This window comes from Gobio gobio, assembly GCF_949357685.1.
Source record: "Gobio gobio genome assembly, chromosome: 4".
NCBI lineage: Eukaryota > Metazoa > Chordata > Actinopteri > Cypriniformes > Gobionidae > Gobio > Gobio gobio.
The window spans coordinates 22,809,143-22,815,851 of NC_137100.1; the positions used below are offsets into that span (position 1 = coordinate 22,809,143).

At 37.0% G+C, this 6,709-nt stretch overlaps 1 long non-coding RNA gene across 1 annotated transcript; it reads right to left on the reverse strand.

Annotated features, from left to right (window-relative positions):
* Window positions 1-4,961: 4,961 nt before the first annotated feature.
* LOC307125098 lies at window positions 4,962-5,806 on the reverse strand. Its single transcript, XR_013816333.1, has 4 exons — window positions 5,777-5,806; window positions 5,509-5,584; window positions 5,147-5,299; window positions 4,962-5,027 (listed from the first exon to the last, which is right to left on the reverse strand). It is a non-coding gene; the product is annotated as an uncharacterized lncRNA (long non-coding RNA).
* Between the last annotated feature and the right edge of the window lie 903 nt (window positions 5,807-6,709).

The following is a 6,709-nucleotide window of genomic DNA, read 5'->3' on the forward strand; positions in this document are numbered from 1 at the left end:
GTGATTACTGACGTTTCGGTCTTTTCCTTGTACAAAACTCTATTTGGAAGACCTGTGTGATGACTAAGACAAATAAGACACATAATAATTTGTCACATTTAACAAATATGCTTTAAATGCTTTATGCCTAGTAACGGACCTTCCCCCAAAAGAGCAGGAAAGGTCTCAAGTTGCCAGGGCTATCATCAGATAAGACTTTGTTTATGGCTTGAAAGAATGTGAAAAGGGAGACCCATAGCCCTTAAATAGCCTTTCCTGCATTAATTTATAGAAACAAACTGTTCAATAAATGAACATGCACCCCAGGACATTGGGAATGAATGAAATAAATGAATGAGGCATTTATATAGTGCTTTCATATGTACTACTGTACACCAAAGCGCTTTACAACTATGTCAGGGGTCTCTCCTCAACCACCACCAGTGTGCAGCATCCACTTGTATGATGTGACGCAGCCACAGTACAACGGCGCCAGTGCGCTCACCACACACCAGCTATTGGTGGAGAGGAGAGAGGGTGATAGAGCCAATTCAATGGATGGGAATTATTAGCAGGCCATGATTGGTAAGGGCCAATGGAGGGAATTTGGCAGGTCACCGGGGTTACATCCCTTCTCTTTTACAAGAAATGCCATGGGATTTTTAATGACCAGAGAGAGTCAGGACCTCGGTTTAACGTCTCATCCGAAGGACGGTGCTTGTTAAAGTATAGTGTCCCCATCACTATACTGGGGTTTTAGGACCCACACAGACCACAGGGTGAGCACCCCCTGCTAGACTCACTAACACCTCTTCCAGCAGCTACCTAGTTTTCCCAGGAGGTCTCCCATCCAGGTACTGACCAGGCTCAGCCCTGCTTAGCATCAGTGGGAAACCAGTCTTGGACTACAGGGTGTGTATGATTATAACTGTCTTGTAAAAGTAAATATTGTATGGTATTTTTTTATGCATTATGCATTTTATGCATATCTTATGAACAAACTACTAATGTAACCTCACCTATACCTTGTTTGGTGTCTACAAAGTTGTAATTTAAAGATCTGAATGATGACCTGTGCAACATATTAGTATTGCAAGAATCTTTAATAGTTCCTTCATCAGTAACCAATCCAGTTACATATAAAAACAATCTGCTTGAGACAAAGGATCATAAAACTTTCCCTCCAAAAGCCTAAGTACGATTGGCTCACTGACCACTCGAAGGAGAGGTTAAAAGGCCCCCACGCAGAGCCCCCTCTCTTTTCTCTCTCTGGACCAACGACGACCTCCGACGCGTCTCTCAGCCCTCGGCTGTCTCTCAGCTGGCCAAGCAGGCCAGGCTGTCAGGTCTAAACACACATCAAGCCATGTGTGTGTGTGACCGGAAACCCGATCCGACCACACAGTCGTGAGTCGGCAGGCCCAACACCTCAAACCAGGTGTAACTGTCTCGGCCACAACGGAGTCGAAATAACCGTGCAAGTTCATTCTCTTCTTCAGTCAATGCAGACGATTGCAACTTCAACACCATCGGACCGAACTATCAAGACTTTCTCCTGTGACTGTACATTGGATGTTCTTCAACCGTTCAGGCAAATACAAGTAACGTACAATATACTAAATCGCTGTTTAGTTAGTCAAAGCTGTGAAACCCTTTGTTCAAACAAAGGATCTTGCAGTCATAACTGATGGTTCTCCCAGGTGTTTTCATAGCTTCATCCCTCTGTTCTGACTTTAACTTGACATATTACCCATGTATGTTTTTGTTTTGTGTGTATGCTTTTCTGTTTAGTTTAGTTTAGTTATGTTCATGATTGAGTTAATAAAAGTTGTGCACAATACATATTTGGTTCTGACTCCCTGCCTGCAAATTATTGTCACTTAAATGATCGATTTTGTTACAAGCTCTAAGCGCTGTAAATGCTAAGGAAGAATAATTTTTCTGTGTCCATGAAAATACCCTTCTCTTAGAATTAATTAATAATCAATACTGAGTGTTCACAGGACAACTGAGTGATTGATGGTCATGTTAATGTAGCTACATCAAGTTAACTGATTCGAATATTCATAATTAATCATAATGAATAATCATAATAAGTTATGAATAATTAATAATATTTCCCCTTTGAGCTCACTACTCCTGGAATATTGCATGCATATACAATGTGAAGTGCCTTTATAGTGGATTTTAGTCCATTTTCAAACTTGAAAGCCACAGTCCACAGAAATAAATAACAGCATTTAAAAAAAAAACACATAAAGGCGAGTAAATAATGACAATTTTAAATTTTGTGTTATACTTTTAACAGTATATCCTAAAACAAAATAAAAAAACAATAGAGGACTGCGTAGCTGTCAGTTTAATAAGGACACTAGAATGAGGAAAAGAGGAGGGAAAAGGCGAGAGAAGGGTGAGATGTCCTTGGCTGGGTGAAGAGTAGGAGAGTGGGTGTGTTGGAAAAGATGTCAAAAGGAAAAAAGGGCCACATGGTGTTCACGCTGAGCCCTGCTTCACTCAGCATGCTGCTGCACAGACGCCTTGACAGGAACTTCCATGCAAGGTTAACAAGATGCAAAATTATGAACATACAGAATGGGTCAGTCTGTCGTTCTGCATGGCATGGAACTGAAGCAGAGCTCTCCTGGGATTTCATCAAACGTAAGTGGATGGCAGCGTCAGTTGAAGATTCCAATTGCGGTGGGATTTGTGTGAAAATGGAAAGGTGTGCTTGCAGCAGAGGAGACAAATGTCTCTCACTTGTTGTCTTTCACTTTCAATCATCACAGTAGCTTCTTGTTTCACTTGAAGAACAGAGCAAAGATAAAAGAAGCATGCCCCCCCTCATCCAAGCTAAAAATGAATATGTGATTTTAATAACATTCAAAAGTTTTATACTTAAGGTTAAAAATGTAAATGTCTTTTATTTCAATTTTCCATAATGTTCTCACACTGTAAAAAAAGAAACAAAGTAGTTCACTTAACTCAATTTACTGAGTAAGGTCACATGTCTCCCAATTTAAGATGTTTTGTTCAGCTGATTAAGTTTTTTATTTTATTTTATTTTTTTATGTCACCATCATGGTGATGAGTGTTTTCTTTAGTTGGGCAGTTTGACGACTTTTAAATGTTTGGCAAGAAAAGATAATCAAATGCTGTCAGCTGCTCGATGATACGAATATAATCATTGTGTAGTGGTTTAATTCACAGATTTTATGAGTTTAATATGAGCAATATACTATTAGCTTTTTTATTATTGTGATTCTAGAAAAGATCAAATATGGTTTTAATCAAAATAGTTGACTACACTGTAAAAAATGTGGAGTAGGATTTACTTGAAAAAAGCTTGGAAACAATTTTCACTCAGAAAAGGCTAGTAAAATCTATACATAATTATTAGTAGCTTTAATTAGAAATGTTTAAGTTAAGTTTACTTGGGAATTCCCAGTACATTTTAATGACTCTTTGTTTGTAAATTTTACTTAAGTAATGCTTATATATATTATATGATTTATTGCATGTCTTTTACATAAGAATCCTAGTTATCTTTTTTAGTTATCCTGAGTAACCTTTACTTCAAATATGATTTAAACATTACTTAATATAATTTGTGATATGTTACTACTGATGTTTTCAACAACAAAAAAAACACACTGACAGACATTTTCCTTGAGTTTTATTTGAATTACACTCCTGAAAAAAAACAACAAAACAAAAAAACATTTTTAGAACAATCTCACTTGCTGAAAAAAGTTAGCTTAAGTTCAGGGAGTAAATGAAGCCCATGAGCACAAGGCAAGCATTTGTGAGATTCTTACAACAGCACCTCAGTCCCCTCAATGAAGTCAGCTATGTTAGCATTGTCCTCTCCTGCAGTGCTGCCCAGTACAATGATCTTCATCACATGATTGGTGAAGCTATCTTTAATCATGTCTTTGCTGTCATCCTGTCAAATACACAAATAAGTGCAAAGTGGTTACAATCATGTACAGTAAGTTGTATGTTCTCTTTAATTTTATGTGACTAAAGTCCCACACAGAGATTTGGTCTTACCATCATTAAATCTCTTATTACATGAAGAAAGAGGGAAACAATTAAGACAGACTAAATCAAGAAGAACTGTCTGCAAGACACAAATTACTACCTGCAAAGCTACTGTACTGTAAAAAGTTTTAGGCACTTGTGTAAAAATTCTGTAAAGTGGGGATGCCTTTAAAATGCTTTCATAATTGATTTTAATTGACCTTCTATGGACCATATCAATATTTGGTGTGATCACCCTTTTGCACTTAAAGCAGTTTTTTTCGGACTAGGTACACTTGATAAAGTTTTTCAGGTAGCTTCGCATGTATTTAGGCTGTCTCAATTGTATCTCTTTCTTCATGTTATAATAGACAGACTAAATGATGGTGAGACCAGACCTTCTGTGGAGCACCAACTGTTGTCAGACTCCCTGTGCATACAAAAATCTCCCTAGATTATTACAAACAATGGCAAAATAAATGTTTAGGAATTTAAACTGATATTTCATACACTCTAAAAAAAAATGGTGCTATAGCACTACAAGTGGTTCTTGGCTTGTAATCATAGGGGAACTACTTTTGGTGCTATATAGCACCATATATTTAAAGGTGCTCTACAGCACCTTTATCAAATCGTACTGTGAAGAACCCATAATAGGTGTCATATTGCATTTTATTTCTTTGCATTTTATTTTGCTAAACAGCACCAACAATGGTTCTTTGGCTCGTTAAGAATCTTTAAAGGGGCTTAACAGGTTCCCCTATCAAGCCAAGAACCATTTTTAGTGCCATATAGCACCATTTTTTTTAGAACGGTATAGCACTTTTTTTGACAAACTACAGCACAAGGATATAAAAAGTAAAAACCAATTTTGGGGATGAAAATACTAATGTGCCTTTTGCAGTATTGTACATATCCAAAGTCAAACTAAATTTTAATGTATCCTTTAATATACCTGGAAGACTTCAACAAGCTCCTCGGATGATTAGCAGGCAACGAATCACAGCATCTCGCTTATCTTCAATTTGCTGTTAAAAACAAAAATAAATTGCAGTGAGCATTAACAGTGTACACTTCCATCTACATACAACTGCATATCTATAAAATCAGGAAGCAGCAGGATATCAGATGTGTAATATACATTTACCTTGCAGTAAAGTGTGAATCTAGCACACTTCTAACTTTTATGCCTGCACCCTTCATTTTACAAATCCAGGAGGTTTGGAGTGTAGAGGTCCAATTTTTGCAGAAAGGTTGGCTCCAGGGGAATTGTGGTTATCCTTCTAAACTCATTCTTGATCTAAGACAAAGAAAATAAAATGTAACACATTTAAGATTTAGTAGTCAAACTTTTTTTGCCAACAACACGGACACACACACAAACACACATCATGCTATACTAATGAAATTAAAATATTTTATTGTTTTTAATGAATGAAATATAAGTTCCAAAAGTTATAAGTACCTACATATTACCATCAAGCCAACAAAAGAAGAACTAAGGTTTACCTCAGATTCACAAAAAAGAGCTGGCCATCTCTCCATGAAATCTTTGACAGCAGGGCAGTGATTAATGACTTCTAATCTTCGATAGGAGAAAAAATATTATCAGAAAATCCAACGTGCCTAATAATTCTGCATGCAGTGTGTGTGTGTGTGTGTATATATATATATATAGTGTGTGTGTGTGTGTGTGTGTGGTTGTATATGTATATGTGTATGTCTATTGAAATCTGTGTCATACTGGTATATGCTGTAAGAATTATTGCCAACTTACCTGGCATGAGCTTGAATGGTGAGTGCAACCTGTGGGACATATGTTAGAAATGTTAATGTCAGAAATATACTTTTTTATACCAAAGAATAAATATACTTATCTTATTGATTTGAAATTTGACCAGTCAACAACTGCATTCAAGTAAATATCAACAATAAATGTATACGTTAGCTCATAAGGCTGCCTGAACACATACCGTACCCTACAAAATGTATCACTAGCTATTCAATAGGGAGTGTAATCTCTGTTTAACTTGATTAATATGCATCAACAAAGTAGTGTAGCTTAGTTGACGTGAATTAATGGGGGATTGGCGGTTTTCTCCATCACTTTTAAAGTTAATGGCCTAACGTTAATTTACCCATCTCGGGGCTCGGGTAGTCTATCATCCCGGGTTCGTAAAACTTCCGAGGCTGTAACGTTACATGTCCATTTTTAAATTAGGAAACTTACCGGTATGTTTATAATTCGGATAGCACGTGAGGGCACAATTATTCACAAAGATGAATAAACACGACGCTCGCGTCGGGCACACTTCATCTTAAAGTTCACTGTACATTAAACTTCTTTGTAGATTAACGTTACATGTAAAACATAGGGCAATTGTTTTCGACACAGATGCTGTTTGCTAATAACGGATGATTCGGTTCTTTAGCAAACTCAACTCGAAGTTATATTAACAGCAACGCGTAAACTCTTTAACCACCATGACTGCAGACAGCCTAATAGCTCTATACTTTTCAGCAAACGTAACTAAATTGACCAATGAACAAATATTTCACAACTTACCGTGTATCATCAGACTTCGAGAAAATGTTCCGTTGCTTTCCTCTGCGCGCCATTAAGACCCCAGAAAGCATGCGCATAGATTGCCTGGCTTCATGGAGTAAGTTTTACTTGCGTTTGTCATTTTTTGCATTAGTCCATTAGATG